We start from the raw sequence: 17423 nt of genomic DNA, 5'->3' as shown, positions 1-17423 counted from the left end.
TTCTGTTAAGAAAGCATGAAGGAGAAGGATTTGGAGTAGAGGCTGAGAATCAGAACCCTGGTTCAGGCTACCTTTCCTGTGCAGGGCCAAGGAGGGCAAGGGTTTCACATCACATATAACCATGAAAAGAAAGTTTGGAAGCAGACCCCCTGGGTTTGACCGTCTTCACCAACTGTCAGCTGTGAAATTGGGCAGGTTCTTTAGTTCTCTAGGCCCTAATGTTCTCATTTGCAAGTTGGAGGGAAGAGTACTCTGTTTTTAATTAAAGTTGTCATACAGATTAAAGGAGGTAAGTCAAGTACAGCATTCAGCAGGATGTGAGGACCAGGGATGCTTGTGCACTTTTGTGGGTGTGGAGTCTGGCGCAAACCACCACAGAGAGTAAACTGACAGAGCTTAATCGGATTAAGCGCCGAGGACGCACTTGTGCAATGCTCGCTTTGGCAGCACGTATCCTAAAATTGAAGTGATGCAGAGAAGATTAGCATGGCCCCTGTGCAAGGACGACACGCAAACACACACACATTACGACTTCGGGATTCCATTCCTAGAAATAGAGCGAGATAAATCCTCACACAGCACCATAGGACAAGTTAAGTGCCTTCAATTAAGTAGGGATGGAAACAAACACTAATGAAATTTCTACCATGTGCCAGACACTTTACAGAGGTCGCTTCATTTAATCCTCAAGGCATCCTTACAAGATTATTTTATCAGAAATGATTCTCTATGAGGTTCCATAACCTGACAAGGACGCTGTGCTGATAATGGGCAAAGTTGGGGCTCAAACTCAGGTGTAAGGTTTACTGCATTCCTATATCTCATGCAGAGTCTGAAAAGGATCATTATCTCTCTTTTGTTTCCCTTGTAGATGGTTGTGTGGATGAGCTCCTGTATCACATGATTTTCCAACTGTGTCTCCATGTCTTCTTCTATTTTTACATATTATCCCTCCTTCATCCTATCACCCCCCTTCTTGATAATATATGCTTTTTTTCTCATTGCATTGAAAATATTCAAAGATATATATATATATTTATATATATATCTCAGATTAAAGGATAAGAAAAATTCAGTTATACTAATATTAATAGTTACAAATTAAAAAGATCGGAACATCAGTTACTATTTAAAACGGAACAGAACAACTGCCTTTTCAGATGTCAGCCAGGTCAGACGATTCATTTCCTTCTTTTTGAAAGTTGATTCAGCTGAATAAAGTGTTCTGGTTTTTAATGAGAGGGCTTTAGGACAAGGTCCAAGTTCATTGATTCCTGCTCTTTCCATACATTTTCTCACTTACTTTTTTAAAGAATAAATTATATATCTTTAACTCTGAAAATGGAATTTAAATTTTCACTTATTGAATAATTTCTACTCTCAGGTAAAGGACATTTGTCACGTAGCTACGTGTTTTAATAATGGATTGGCCAGTTGTATTGAGTTCCCAGGTGACATTAACTTTCCAAACATTCATTTATCATATACGATCTGATGATGATTTAGTGTTGCAAGGGTCCCCTGGACTGCTTGGAGACACACACACAAACTCACAAACACCCCATCCTTGGACATAGTTGCATAAAGATGAGTTAGACATTTCATGACTTGCAGGTCATGGTACAAAAGAGCACAGAGAGTGTTTCACAATGAGTTTCATTATGAAAGAGTAATGCTATGCCCCCCCCCCCCCAAAAAAAAAGAAAAAAAAAAGAGGGACAGAATAATAACAAATGCTCTTCATTTGTATTTCATGCTTGGCTCTGTGAATTATTTATGTTTCTGGGCAAGGCCTAGGAAGTATTTCAATGAAGCCTAATTTGTCAAGGTTACTTCTACTTTACCATATTTTTCCTAACTATATCTTTCTGGATAGTACCACACATAAATATTTTCATTGTGTTGTGCATTTATTTGCAATATTAATGGCACTGTAAAATGTGGGGTATTAGCACCTCTTTAACCAATGTCAGGCAAGAATTAAGATCGGAAACACCAGTGTCTTCCTTTTAGAAATATGGAGGTTAACTTTGATTATTATTCAGCTTTTGTGGCTGATGAGCCAGCTATAAGTCATACTGTGGAAAATTTATTGTCTAGAAATCATGCTACTGAATATTTTATCTTACTGGAAATATGCTATAAAGGGGCTGCATCTTTAATCAAGTACATGACGATGTTGCAATCTCTTGGTTGCACTGTCACATTAAAAAGTTGAGGTTAAGCAAAACTAAAGACCTGGCTTCTGAGGAAAGCAGTGGTTGTGGCTGTGTATTTAGACATTATTCCTCTAGGAAGTTGTTTTATTTTGTCTTTTACTTCAAATCTCTAAATGTGTTAGAAAGAAAAACCTTGGCTCATTGTAATGTTCGGATCATAGTTCCACCGGGTAGAGAAGTGTGAGTGGCCTGGCAGTTAGGGAGGAAATAAGGAGGAGAATCAAATATTGTCTGCTCAAGTGTTTTTTAGTTTCTATCTCTGATATACGTTCAAAATCTCACAGAGAATCCAAGTAAATCTCCTGTTCATAGAGGAATGACTATTTCAAGGGTGGAGATGAAGTGCCCGATTTGTACGCGGGGGAAACTGACACGTGGCCTGCTCTAAAGTTGGGTTGCAGGGGGTGGGGCACCTCAACCCTCCCCCCTGCCACCCCACACATGGATGCTTGAGGGCTTTGGTTGTGTTGGGTTTTGTTTTGTTTAGACATTGGACAGAGGAAGTGATTGTTTGTTGTTGGGTCTTACTTTCCGTTCAAATCTTGTGATTATTGGACAGCTCTATCCTGATGCTTTTATTCCTTTTCGGTGACTAAGAAACATAAGAAAGGGATTCTGAAAGAGGTCTCAGAAAAATAGCCAAATCTGAAAAGACTCTAGCTGGGAGAAGACCCATGGAGAGGTTAAAAATACCACTGAAATATTATCAAACCAGCATCAAGCTTGTCTTGACCTTGTTTAGTTACTTTTAGTGTCAATCTTACTGTTCTTTTATAATTTTTCCCCAAAGCCTAATTCTCCTTTAAAAATCTTTTCTCCTATACCCCTCATAACCTGGGGGAGCCTAATTGCTTGTTGCACAAGATTTAAAACCACTCTACTGAGGCTTACAGTTGCTAGACCACTCTAAATCATTGGTATGTAAACCAGTGCAGAACATTTTTGGTGATGAGAGTGTTCTGTACCGTGCTGTCTGGTGCAGTAGCCACTAACCACGTGTTGCAATTAGGCTCTTGAAATGTGGTCTGTGTGTCTGTGAAACTATTTTTTTATTTAAATTTGAATCATCCTATATGACTATTGGCTACCATGTTGAAACAGCTAGATAGCGAGATACGTATGTTCAATTGTAACTGACTCCTGTTTCTTGAGCAAGTTCGATGGTGTTCATTTAAAAATATTTTTCTAGGTAAGGTGCCATGTCTTGCTGCATTAAAAGTAATCTGAATATGCTCATTTTTGTATGTGTGTGTTTGTTGGTGTTGGGAGAAGTGGGTAGTGGAAGGAGAGATAGAGACAATTATATTTGTTATGTTTATATATATTATAATTAAGAAAAATTCAAGCTCTTCTGTAGGAAATATGTTTTACCATTAAGAATTCGGGTAATACTGTAAAGGAAGCCAGGGTGTGTGCTACTTTAGAGCTAACAGGAGTGACAGCAACACTCTACTTATCTGATAGTCCATTAACTTTGCTTATAAGAAGGGAAGCTAAGAAGCCAGAAATAGTAAAAGAGATATCTGAGTGGCCTCTGGAAAGTACTATATGGCCCCAGATGTGGCCGACAACTCTAATTTCCTGTGCTCTTCTACACATGTGCACTGTGCTCAGTCTCACTAGACTATCACCTCTTCCTTTTACAAGATGTGGAGGTTTCCATCCTGCCCTTTGACTTGATTGTCTCTCTCTTTGCTCTTTTCTCTGTCTGCTGAAATCCCATCCACCTTTGAAAGGTGGAAAGCCCATGTTCTTTGTGTTTGGGCCCTTGGGTTTCTGCTTCTTAAACACTCTGCCTGTGAGTTCTTTCTCTGCAGCTAACAACCTAATAAAACATGATTGGACCCAAAAGGGAGGAGGCTGCACAGGTTTAAAGTGCACTAGAACGTTTACTGCTGCTCCAAAACTGCTTTCCAATTAAAAGCATCATTTTCTTTGACAGGTAAGAGTTAGAAAGTGTGATGGACATGGAGACGCAAGGAAGATCAGGCTTCAGAGTCCCTGGCTCTTCTCGTCTCTTTCCAAACTCCCATTTCCAGTATTTACAGTTTCCTAATTGGACTCCACCTTTAGGATATGATGACGTGTTTTATTCTCTTATTCACAAAGTAGTTGATTATCTGATTTTCATTGATCTCAAATAACTAGATAGACAGCATTTCCCATAACAAATGTATATTCCTCCAATTGTTCTCTACTGCTTTCAAGTGGACCAGCTTGCAGCACTTTTATCCTTAGTGACTGTACTTAAGTTTGTAAGAGTTAACCAACTTTCTCCAGTTGCCCTAAGTTTTGATCTCTTGTCCTCAATTGCTCTAGATTTTTGTGAGTGCATAGTCTGCATTCAAAAGACAATCAGTGATAGTTTAACCAATTGCTTTGCTGTCATGGAACAAGATCAGCCATCTGCTCAGCTCGGGATCTTGGATTCTCCCGCTTCTCCCTATGACCAGTCTCAGTCAGGTCTACCACTACAACATCTCATCCTGAAAGGGTGTGTATGAATTAGGAGTATTTGGATTTTACATGGCAAGATCTCAAATGGACTCAGCTTAAGCAAAAGATGAGATTTGTTCAAAATATACGGACTATTTTATAGAATGATAATGTTGTGGCAAGAAGCATCACAAAGCAGGTAGGCCACAGTAACAGATGAGTCCTTGGACTTAACTCCTTTAGAAATCTCTCTGCCTCTCATCTTTGCTTTTCTCTATTGGTGTCATTCTTCATCACTGCCTTGATGTATTCTCCATTGTGGGAAATATGGCCAACAACCACCCAACTTGATTTTCTAATTTAAATCCAAATATCCTGGAAAAGGCTCTGGTTTGTCCAACTTAGGTCAGCCTATTCTTAGATCATTCAGCTATAGCCAAAAAGGCAGGGTCATGTCAGATAATATGCTATCTTCACACCAACTATAGGCCAAAGTGGGTCAGAGACACACTTTCCAGAATACAAGGGTTGCTAGATAGACCAAAAAATTTTTTTAAAAAAATGCCCTTTTTACCCCTCCCTCTTCCCATCCCTGCTGACTTCCAAGTACAGCTCAATGCCACCATTACCACAAGACTGACCCTTTAATGATGCTCTCTAGAACTGTGAAAGGGACACAGTTAAGCTGATTTAAGTTAAAATCATGGACCAAGCATTTGCTTACTGCTACTTACTACTCTGTAAGATTTAGCCAAAGTTCTCTGTGACCTTGGCCTCATTTTCCTCACCAGTGAAAATGAAGAGATGGAAAGTAAATTGGGACTAGATTATAAAATGTTAAACTCATCTAGCTAAGGAAGGTTTGTATAATTTTTTGAACAAAAAATGCCAAGTAGTATATTAGGAATTATAATCTGGCAGCTGGTGTAGATTAGGAAATTTATAGCCATATTCAGCTATTGTGAAGATGATCAGGGCACAGTTTAGCACTGGGAAATCTAATCACAGAAAAGTGAAGCCCCAAGGGATAAGGAAGTCATTCAATCTTGACAATAGGCTGATGACTAGATGGTTGCCTTTTTGCCTCATTTCTTAGCACTCACAGACTCTCTCTCCCTTCATGTTCTGTACTGAATTTCTGCCTTTTGTTCACCAAACCAGCCATTTTTCACTTTTAACTCCAGGGATTTTGCATGCTTTTCTTTTTATCTAGTGACTCAACCTGATTTTTTGAATCTTAAGTTAGAATTTTTAGTGAGTGAATTATGAATAGAAAAAAGGAAATATCTTAACAGATTACTGGAAAACTCCAAGGGAAGAATAAATTCAATCAAATAAATATTTCTTATCTACTCTTTTCAAGATTGTTTTTGTCAAAAGGACTGAAATTTCTGGGTTTAGAAACAAGTAGGGGTGCAGAATAAGAAATTAGGGTAGTTGTTCTTATTTTGTGCAGATGGCAATATATCTGATTTTCATGATACTTATTGGGCAATTGGCAAAATAATAAAATATTTATTATCCTAAAATTAAAGAAAATAAATGTAAAATTTTTTGCTTAATCATATACCGTCTTGTACTAGATTTTAGCACAGATAATCTCTAACATCTGTCAAAGATTTTAGAAATAATTATAGGGGAAATTCTTTAAACCAAGGACATGCTATTTCATTAGCTTAATATTGTTCTCTGAATTAACAGAGAAAACGGAGTATTTGATTTTAGTGATTGCACATTTAAAAAAATTTTGACTTCAGTATAGTTAACATAAAGTGTTATATTAGTTTCAGGATTGCACATTTTGATGGAGCTCAGTAAAAGCATGATCTAAGAACTAGTGAATTAAGGGTGAGTGTCTCTCTAGAAGGTAGACTTCATCATGATGTATATTCCTTGCTCCCTGTCTCCTAGCTCCAGTTACATGGAATCAAGGGTAAATAGCTCAGCATTAGACACAAAAAGAGACCATGGGTTCTCAACTCTGTATAGAGATGAAAGCATATTAGAATATTAGAATCACTTGGGGAGCTTTAAAACAAAGGTAGATAATAGAGCCCACCCTAAACCAGTTCAATTAGAATCTCTATGGTGACACATGGACATGGCTGTTTTTAAAGTGCTCCCTGGTTGATCCTAAATTGTAGCTAATGTAGAGAATCACTGATGGAAGAGATCAAAAAGGATCAGGAATCTTCTAGTCTAGCAATTGAGAGTCTTCAATTATTATTCACACTTAGGGCAGTGCAATACAACTATTTTATTTCACAATTTTCTTAGCTGGAAATGAAGGAATGAGACTAGAGACCTTATGTATTTTTCTACCTCTATGAGTCTTCAGATTTACTCTTGGGAATTTGTATATTAATAAAATGTTATGTAAATAGATTCAATATGGTTAAACAAATTCTGCAATGAATCCTTCAGTAATGCAAATAATATGTATATATTATGCATTATTGTATATTTACATTATTGTATGCAATACATATTATATTATTATTATAATTATATTATAATGCAGTATATATGTTGCATACAATAATGTAATATAGTTTGTATATAATTCAATAGAGATTGCATTCAGAGCTCAAACCATTCAATGTTTCCTTGCTAGAGATACTTCAACAAATGAAAGATTTGACCTGACAGACTAGACTCTCCCTGGTTCTCATCATTATCTGGAGGAGGTATTTTTATCAGTTCTTACAGCTTTCCTTTAGTCAGTATTTCTCAGTGACTATTAATTCTTCAGTGTTTTTCTTGGAATGTTTCAGACGTCATTGCTGGGCTTGCTGGGCCACCTGAACAATGTCGCACTTGTCAAAGGCCAAGAGACCTTTAAAATAATTTACCCATTCTTTTCATAAGTTTAACCAATACATATCAGTGTGTTTAGCATAGGCATACCATTGCCTGTGGGCATAACTTCAAAGAATGAAATAATGGGTAGAATTACTGCTTTCCATAATTATTTCTCTCTCATACTTTCACTTTCTCATAACTGACTTCTGATTTCATGCAACTACATTGTATTATTCACATTTTTCTAGAATGAGAAGGTAAGAGTGTGAGAGCTAAGTTATTTTCCTACATTTCATACCAAGTGCAACAGGAAATTGTATCAGGACTCTTCCACTACAACCTTATCAGTTTTGTGTGAGCCCCCTGAGTGTTTTTTTTTTTTTTTTAGCCCCCTGAGTGTTAAATGAAGTGTGTGTTCAATAAACATGTAAGAAAAATAATTTGTGTGCATGGAGTTGTAGGTGAAAGAAAGATAATGAGATTAAGACTTATCAAAATTTCTCTTAAGAAGGGAGAACATAAGAGTTTTTGGTAACATGATTTGATTATTGCTCAGAATAGAAGCTAAGACCTGAGAATGAAAGGGCTGAGATCCGGATGGAGCTACACTGTTGGGTAAGACAGAGCTTTTGATTATTGCTCCTAAGGGAGAGGGAGAGATCAGAGCTGATGAGAAAGAGAGAATGGGTACAACCTACCTGGGAATAGCAAAGACTGGAACCCCCCTCAACGCTTGTGAAGCCAACAAGTCCTGAATACATAAGGAGAGGGAATTTCATGTGGAGACTAGTAAAGAATCTGGGTTCTTTATTTAGGGCATCCCAGGACAACTGAAAATGTGTGAAGGAGGCTGTGTTGCATAGACATGCAGAAGGAAGGAGGCAGCCAAAGGCTCATAGCTCAGACCATTGAATTGGGTTTAAGACAAGTGTAAAGAGATGTCTGCAGAGCAGCAAGTGGGGGCGGGGGAAGGAACATTTAGGAGCTGACATGTGTTATCTGAAAATGAATGGGATATGCTCCAGTGTCCTCAGTGAAAAATATGAGACTGAATGATTTTAAAGACAACAGCATCATGGAAATGATTTACTTGATACTCTATTAAAAAGTAATTGCCAATGGCACAATAGCCCTGAATATTTCAAGGTATGCAAGGGATTATCAAAATAGAAAAGTTTAGAAGTATAATGAGTACTAGTGGCATCCTACATTATCTCCTTAGATGAGTAACACGGATGTGCAGAGGTAAGAATGATGGAGAAGGTCAATATTTGTATGATTATAAAAGATTTAAAGTTCAAGGATTTAATTAGATCATTTCTTTTTCCTCTTAGACACATAGTATTTTATCATGGTTGGCTTATGAGATTGTGTGTGTGTGTGTGTGTGTGTGCGTTTTCAATTGAATCCACCTGCTTTTCTAACTTGGAATTATTTTTTCTCAATGTAGAATTGATGAAATGAGCTTTATTACATTCATAGTATTTGAAATAACTACTGTGGCCTGTTTTATTATTTTTGGTGATGAAATAATGCTAAAATTCTCATAATCTGCTAAGACAATGATTTGGACAAGTGAATCACATATTTACAAGATGTTGTTCTTTTTGTTTTAATGTGAAAGGTAATCTTAAATTACTTTAACAGAGCATATACCTCTATAATAAGTCTCCAAACTTTAATTGTTTATAATGAATATGACAGTTTCTTTAGAAGATATATTGTTTTATCGGTTAAAAATATTAAGCAATTCCCAAGGCACTTGAATTCAATTTGGTTTGGCTAGTTCATTACAGTTTTTCATTTAAGCACAGACAAGAGTCTTCAGAATAATGATTCCAGCCCCCAAACTTTCATTCTAAATTTAGGTCAGGTAATTAGTGTGTGTTCCCCACAAGAAATAGGTAATTACAATGGTAAATACCCATTGGTTAAATCTATCTGGAAGAGTAGATGTCTTATTTGTGTGTTTTAACGACATTAGAATAACTCTTAAAACCAAGAGACCTGCGACTTGTAATACTTCCAAGTCTGGCATTTACTATTTATATAAATTTGTCATACCTGTTTCATACTTTCCTACAGAAATGACACTTGAGCTAAATGCTACCTGTGTTCACCTTGGAAGAAAATCGGTTGGGTATATAATCTGGCATGAAAGTATAATACCATACTAAATCACATTTTCTGACGAAGGAGGACCAGCACAGATATTTTAGGCATCAGTCAATGAGAACCCTGCTTGGAGAGCTTGTTGTGTTCTGCTGTGTGTGCAGTAATCGCTTGGGATCTGATTAGCTCCATGTATGTCTTTTCTCATTGCCTGTCTAACTTACATCCATATCCAAATGAGAGTTAATAATGGTGGGATGATGTGGAAGTTGTCATATTTCCTTAGAGCTGTTGCCTCCCCTATGCAGGAATGTAGTGATATTTTTTTTGTTTTTGTTTAATGACAAGAAGAACATTTTTCCATGTAGTTTTCTGGGTACATTAAAAAAACATATATTATCTTCTTTTTTGGGTCATTGAAAATGAATTGGTTCATTAAAGTGGTCATTTTAAACAAAACGAATAAAAAACCCCAATCTTCTGGTTTGACATGTCTCAGAGAACTTTCTTGTACAGAAAGCATGCATAAATGTATGAATTTACAGTGCTGCAGGCCATACCCTGGACTTTGGTAAATCCCAGAGTAAATGTCTCCCAAGACTTAATTTTTTAAAGATAAGTCTTTGGCCCAACCTAATGACCCTTCTCTGCTTCATTATTCTCATTGCGCCTTTGTCTTTTAAAGATCTCCACATCATTTATTCCAGCTTACCGTTCTCAGGGTTATTTACATAGGAACAAATCTGGGTTATAGTCATCTACTGTCATTCATCCTCAACATCATTTCCTTCTTGCATAGAGTAACTACATTACATTTTCATATTTAGCTAATTTGTTTTGGTGAAATGACTTCCACTATGTCTATTATTAGAGAATGTTCTACATTGATTATTAGAACCTAGATCCAAAGTGGATAGCAAATATGCCTTAAGGTAGGAACTAATTTCTGGTTTGAAATATTTCTATTCCTTTTTTTTTAACCCAAAAATATAGTTGCAAATGAATTTCTGCTGCCAAATCCAGTGGTAGGAAGTTCTCAAAAAAGGGATAAAATAGGCTAGAGTTTGTTTTAGAGGAGTGCTGCAGAATCCAAGTTATTGATTTAGTTAGGGGTTTCCTCCAAAGATCATGTGCAAAATGACCCTTGTTTCTTTCCTTTACATCTGAACTATTTTCAGAAGATGTTTTTCCAGGGTTCTACTCGTGATAGATCTTTGATGAGGCACATAAAGAACTGATGTAGGTAGACTGATAAGACAGATGCCATCAATAAATGCCTTCACAAAAATACTAGCCTGTCACAAGTTAATTTGATGCAGTATTTTCTGTCATGAGGTTGGATTAATTTTGTCCATTTTCTCCTCTTGTCGTAATTCTTGTCATGTGAATAAGAATGTATTATAAAGAAGAACATACTAGACATTATAATTCTGTGATAACTCATTTTTGTGACAAAGAATATAATGAGACCAGACAATAGTGCAAATTCATCATATTCCTACAGTGAGCTTAATATTGACTTCCTGGCTTCTCTTCATGATTTTGCGGGCATGTCACTTATGGTTTTATACCAACCAAATGATGAAAGAAACTGCCATTGAAAGACTTGTAGTGATTACAAAAAGCCTTTTCAACAGGGAAATAATAGAATCATTTTGATTTTCTTTCCTTTCCAGCTTAAACACATATTACTGTATATCTCTGATTTCATTTTGATGAAGAAAGACTCATTGATTTGTAAAGTTACTCAGAAAGTGTTATAAACTTCAAGATTGGACTGTATTTATCATTGAGGAAAGAGTAAATTTTCTCAATAAATCACTATTTTAAGTTAAAAAAAAAAAACCAAAGTTTTATAATGAAGAACCTTTCCAAAATACTACTCATATTTTGTCCCAGTAGCTAGAGCAAAGCAGTCATTTTTAACATGGTCTGTCACTACGACTGTAAAGATCTGATTCAGGAAATACCTCCCTAGTGACAGACTGGCTGTTTTTAATTGCCCAGCATTTCCATCACTCCAGCCCTAACTCTATGGATTCTCCTTTTTTTTTTTTTTTTCTTTTCATCTTAGAAGAAGGAGAGAAGCTAATATCTACAAGCAACTGTTCCTTTTGTACAACTTCAGGCAATTTAAATAGAAACATAGGAGATAGAATTTGTAGAGAATAGAAGATCCAGAAGAAAAGTCCTACAATAGGAATATCATTTAAATAAAACATTTGCTACCATCCTTATATTCATCATTGTCAGTGAAAGTTAGACATCATCACTCTTTTATTCTGAGTTCAGATAGCTTCTTAGAATCTTTCTCAGCACAGTAATAGAAATGAGCTGTTGATCATTGGTTTTATTTCAAGAGTTGGAGCCTATTTATGACTCTTCCCATTAGATTCACATGCTTGGCATATGGTGGTGTTAAATAAACGCCCATTGAATGGATGATTATATGTTCTGAAGTTATGAAAAGAAACAAAATTCTAAAAAAAAAAACCCCACAAAAAACTCCCCAAATTCTATTTATATAGTTGGGGTGTCATTTCTCCTGTGACATAAAATAAGAGTGATTGGACCCCCCCTAAATACAGAAAGTGGGAATCACACATAAACATGCACGTGAAGAACTAAGAGATCTGTGTTTATGCACATGAAATATATACATACCATGAGTATATACATAAATATAAATACACTCAGAGTTTAGTGTGGTTGAAAGACCTTTAGGCTTTGCTTTGGCTTTCCCCTTTATATGACCTTGTGTCTCTGTTTCTTCAACTGTGAGATTCAAGCATGGGGTTTTTCTTTTAATTCTAGGCATCTATATTTCTACACACATGTGCAAAATCAATTTTAAAATAAGCCAGCAAATTTCACTTGACCTGATTTCTTGGATTTATTTTTATCTAATGGAAAAAATTAGACATTTTACTTGATTTTCTTTTTTCTTTCTTTTTTTTTTTTTTTTTTGCCAAGGCCCTTTGATGAAGTCGTCAAAATCCACTGTTTGATTTTTCTTTTACTAATTACAATCACCTGTAGGAAAAATATGTGATAGTATTCTTTTCTTGTTAGAGCCTGGGGATTCTATTTTGGTGTTAAAATTGGAATATCTCCAACCTCTTGTGAAATGAAGTACAAAGAATACATTCTCTGGCTGAGGCAAAATTTATCCAGATAGAGACCGGCTCTTGCTCTTGAGTCTCCTGGAAAATCTGCCTTCTGAGAACAAAGGGCCCAATCTGATGTGGATTCTTGCAAATGGTGTTCACACAGGAAGCCTGAGTCACCCAATGGGAAGCAGCTAATTGGCCAGACAGTCTTGGAATGAATTTAGCTGCTGGTTGGCAGGTGGGGTACATTGTAAAGCACCACATCCAGGCTACAAAGTAATTTGTTTTTAATTACCGTGTTTGCTTGGGAAAGGCTGTAAGGTCTACTCATTGCTCATATTGGTATGCTAATTGACTGTTTGGAGATTTACAAACTGGGTTTTACACCGTGTCCTTTTCCATCGCCTGTGGTGATCTGAATAGCATGTTATTCATTTAGTTCTTCTAAAACTTTGCTTTAATACCTCAAATAAAGATAAAAGAGCAAACTTAACTCTTATTAAATCTCTAAACTTCAGGTGGTAAAGATTGTAAGGATATATTACCCCATAAGCATGTCTTTGATTTCATTTTGTTTCCTGGCTTAGAAAAAGGAATGTTTTTGTGTGAAATGTTCTTGGATGTCAACAAGTAAATACTGACTGATTTATGTGCTCGCTCTTACAGCCCAGGGAGGTGGGAGAGGGAGGTGAGGTGGGAATGAGGAGAGCAGCCAGGCTGCAAGAGAAGCCAAGCAAATGGCGAGCCAGGTGCCTGCCCAGCAGGAAGCGTGCCCAGGAGCAGAGCCTGGGAACCCACGGTGGGTCAGATGGGGTTCACAAGAGCACAGGTGCTGGGCTAGTTCCTGCCCACAACCTGGGAGCAGCTATGGATCAAGCTGGGCTGGATGAGAATAGGAACAGAGATGACCTACAAGAATTATGAAGGGGCAGTCAGAACTGGGTCAATTGGAGGACGTGTTGAAGGCAGTGAATAAGAAGATAAGCATCCATGTTAGAAAGGGCCATGGGAAATTTCTGCCAGCCACGGTGTAAGTCCCCTCCAGGTGTTGAGCTTGACAGCAGAGATTGTGTTGTTTGTAATTGTGTCAAGGCCTCAGAGCTCTTGGAATGGGGATGAGGGACTCACACAGACTATCTGTGACCTAAGAAAGTGTCCTATTGTCATTGTTGCCTGGGTTTTAATATAAAATTAAAAATATAATACAAAATTTAATATAAAATTCCTCATACAAAATTAAAATATAAAAATATCATGTTAAATGTTTAGCCTGTCTGTACTTCCTGGGGTTGGGAATACAACTTTTTTTTTTTTTTTAAACCAGGTATAGTTTAAAGTTCAGTCCTTCAGGCTCTATAATAGTTTCTAACATACAATTGGTGCCTGTGAGTTTCCTCTAATATCTGTTGAATAGAAGAATGATTTTTCTTTCTGCAGTGCTTTGGCCCCAGATCTTAAAGATATCAGTTGTGGCTCTGTGTCTACAGAGCTCAATACAAGCAGAATGAAGTTTAGAACTTTTTTTGTGAAATTTAGGTACCAATTCATTTTGACGTGGTGATTTACATATTTTCACTTTGCCCTTCTTGGGAGATGGGTATAGGTTATGCTTTCTATATAACTGCCTAAATTTTCAAATTTATTTAGTCATTGTTAGTACTGTTAGAAGTCACTGTTGTATTGGGGTGCTATTAATATGATAGGATACAGTCAGGGATGCAGGAATTCTGACCTGGACCAAAAGTACCCACTCTGAATAGAAAGATGAGTGTTTGCACCCAGGTGCTTGATAGTATTCATCTTTTTTCTGAAATTGCGCTCCTAAAAGCATAACTAAATCACTGCTTCTCAAATGGGAGCCACAGCCTCTTCCTTGGCATCAGTGGGGTGGTGGGTTGGTACTGATGTCACATAGGGTTGAAAGCAGCAAGTCAGGTTTTTCTGGTTCAGTTTACAGCTCTGATGCTTATTAGTGTTATGACATGGGTTAAGTGATCTCATCTGTAAAATGGGAGCGATAAGTGGTAACACTACTCACTTCATTGGAATTATGTCTCTAGGGTAAAAATTATTATAAGTTGTGATTCGTATTTCAAAGGGGCAGATGAATGGAAGATAGAGAAAAGTTGATCTCTTTTACAGGTCAACAAATATGATGGTAGATATGATGGAAGTGGAAACATGCATTGGAAAATCTGAGCAATTTTTTTTTTTTTTCACCTGGACATTTAATAGAGATTTTACTTTCTGTCCAGGCATTTGACAAAATGGTAGGTATAATCTATACATTTTTATGAATGAAGATGATGCAGTCGTAGACCACACTAGAAAAGATTTACTTATATACAGATTGACTAATTCTCTGTGCTTTTTAAAAAATTGTGAAGATAGTAATTAGGCTGTGCTTTCCTGACAATATAATTAGGAAACAATACTGACTGAATTCAACACTTGTACAATTAACACAAAATGGTAATAACCAAGCATATTGGAATCCACTGATAATCATAAAGCAAATTTATTCCACTAAAACAAGAAATGAGATCTGACATGAAAATATACGTGGAGGAGCCTCAAAGGTAAAGCAAATTTTGGGTAGCCAATTGATCAAAGTTGATCATCCTAGAATAATCATGACTCTAATAAAGCTGTTTTCAGAAGATCTTTGCTGAAGGATATTAACCCAAAGCCCACTTGTGACATCACAATCAACACATTCACCTGTATAATTTTTTCCTAGGATTGCCTTCTATTGTTTGAAATCGCATTTAATCCTTCCACAATAGGAGGCTGATATGCAATTGTGAATGCCTGAATCACACAGCTTTACTCCCTAATTTCATTTGAGAAAATCATTTTATAAACTAATATCCTGATTCCAAGCAGAAAAGAGATGGAATACACAATAAAGTGTCCACAGGGGGTTTCAGCATTTCATTTGGGGTGTCATATTGAACATTAAAATGCAATGTAATAAAAAGATGTGTAGAAGAGATGAAATGATGGTGTCCTGCTGAATAACTTAAAGAAAAAAAAACACTGCTTCAGCTTTGAGTGCTACATTTTATTTATAGCTTCAACTGATATCTTGACTTCAATCACAAAACCTCTAGTTAGTTTGCAGAGATGGTTTTATAAGCCTCCTGGGTGAAGAGAAATAGTCCTCCCTGATTGGTCCACCAATAGGAGGCGAGCTCAAGGAAACAAAGAGAGAAGATGAAGAAAACGAGTCAGCAATGTGAAAGGTGGAACAGAAGTTTCCCGGGGGAACTGTGTGTGAGTGGAAGATCGGTTTCAAAAACTAAGAACTTGGAGGACAATGGAAGGGCAAGATAATAAGCTGAGCCTACAGAAGAAAAATAGAAAGGGAGGAAACTCTGCTATACTGTGAGCAAGCAGCTGGATCAAGGGAGAAAAATGCAAAATGCCTCCTAAAATAAAATTCATCGATGAATAAGGGGAATGTGGCAAAAACAGTATAACTGTGGTTAGTAGCTGCATTGTGGAGCTCTTCGGCATACCATGTCTTGAACAAAACAAAACTGATTTTAGTTAAGAAAATTTAAGAGTATACCTACCTGGCTTACAAAATGCTTTCACTAAGAACATGCGTGGGCCATATATTTTGTTGCATATGTGGATAGACCATATTCATGTTTTGTATTCATATATGGGATTTTATTCCATATATATAATATATATATGTTTGTTTTGTTCTGATGTCCATTTTTCTTTAAGGTCAAGATTATTTCCTTGAAAGATAATTCTTTCATTAAAACGTGTTTTGTAGAGCAGCGTCATTTTCATGTGGACACTGCTCAGTTAAATGGACTTTGAGGGTCAGATCCTGCCAGAGCCACCTGTCAAATATACCCAGGGGCTGATGGCTTCTCATCGCCTCCCCGGCTGCCACCCACCATCTTTCACCAGATTGTGGCAATAGCCTTCTAACTGGTCTCTCTGTCTCTACCTCAGTCCCAACATCATAGCCAGAGAAATGCCGTGAAAATGAAGACCGCATCACGCTCCTCCTCTGCTCACACTCGGAGGGCTCTCCGGCCTACTCACGGTCCAGATCCCTGCACGCTCACCACCCGTGGGAAGACCCAGCAGCTCTGCAGAGCTCAGCCCGTAGGGTGCGGCCTTTGTATTCATATTGTATTCAAAGCACCTCTTTTCACTGGGTAATTCACTTCAGAGAGGCTGGAAGTCAACCATTTTGCTTTCCAAGTTCCACAAAGCTGGACGTAATTTCTGGCAGTGTGTCCACTATAACCCAATTGTATTAGAATATAGCCATTTGGCAGTTGCATAAAGTTCGTCATAATTGGGTTTCACCTGTTAAACTTATTATAGGTCACACTGTGGTTTAATGATTTTTATCCAGGCCTGTCACTGCCCAAGGGTTGAGAGCTCCAAACTGACCTTTAAGAAAGAGAGAATAAATATGAGAATTAATCATTTTGAGAGTAGAAAATTTGAGATGGGGATGGTCGGCTCTCAGAAATTGAAAGCTGTTTTTTAAACTGTGAGGAGATGTACTTTTAACTTAGAGTAACCCAAGTAGTTTAAAAATAGGGTGAAATATTAATATTTTGACTAAATGGATTCCTTTTTACATGCTTTTAAGTAAAGAGGGGGATGTCACATCTCTAATTGATGAGAATGTGGCGTTGTATAAGCATTAAAAGATGTAGACCAGATGTAGTGGCTCCCAAACTTTGTGTTCATTGCTAAGATACAA

General features: G+C 37.0%; 1 non-coding gene across 1 annotated transcript; it reads left to right on the top strand.

The window, feature by feature from the left end:
* Positions 1-431: 431 nt before the first annotated feature.
* On the top strand, positions 432-535 carry LOC112646027 (U6 spliceosomal RNA). The gene has a single exon (XR_003127438.1). It is a non-coding gene; the product is annotated as a U6 spliceosomal RNA (small nuclear RNA).
* The last annotated feature ends 16888 nt before the right edge of the window (positions 536-17423 follow it).

Source organism: Canis lupus, chromosome 34 (assembly GCF_003254725.2).
Source record: "Canis lupus dingo isolate Sandy chromosome 34, ASM325472v2, whole genome shotgun sequence".
Taxonomy (NCBI): domain Eukaryota; kingdom Metazoa; phylum Chordata; class Mammalia; order Carnivora; family Canidae; genus Canis; species Canis lupus.
This window is presented reverse-complemented; position numbering and strand designations above follow the sequence as displayed.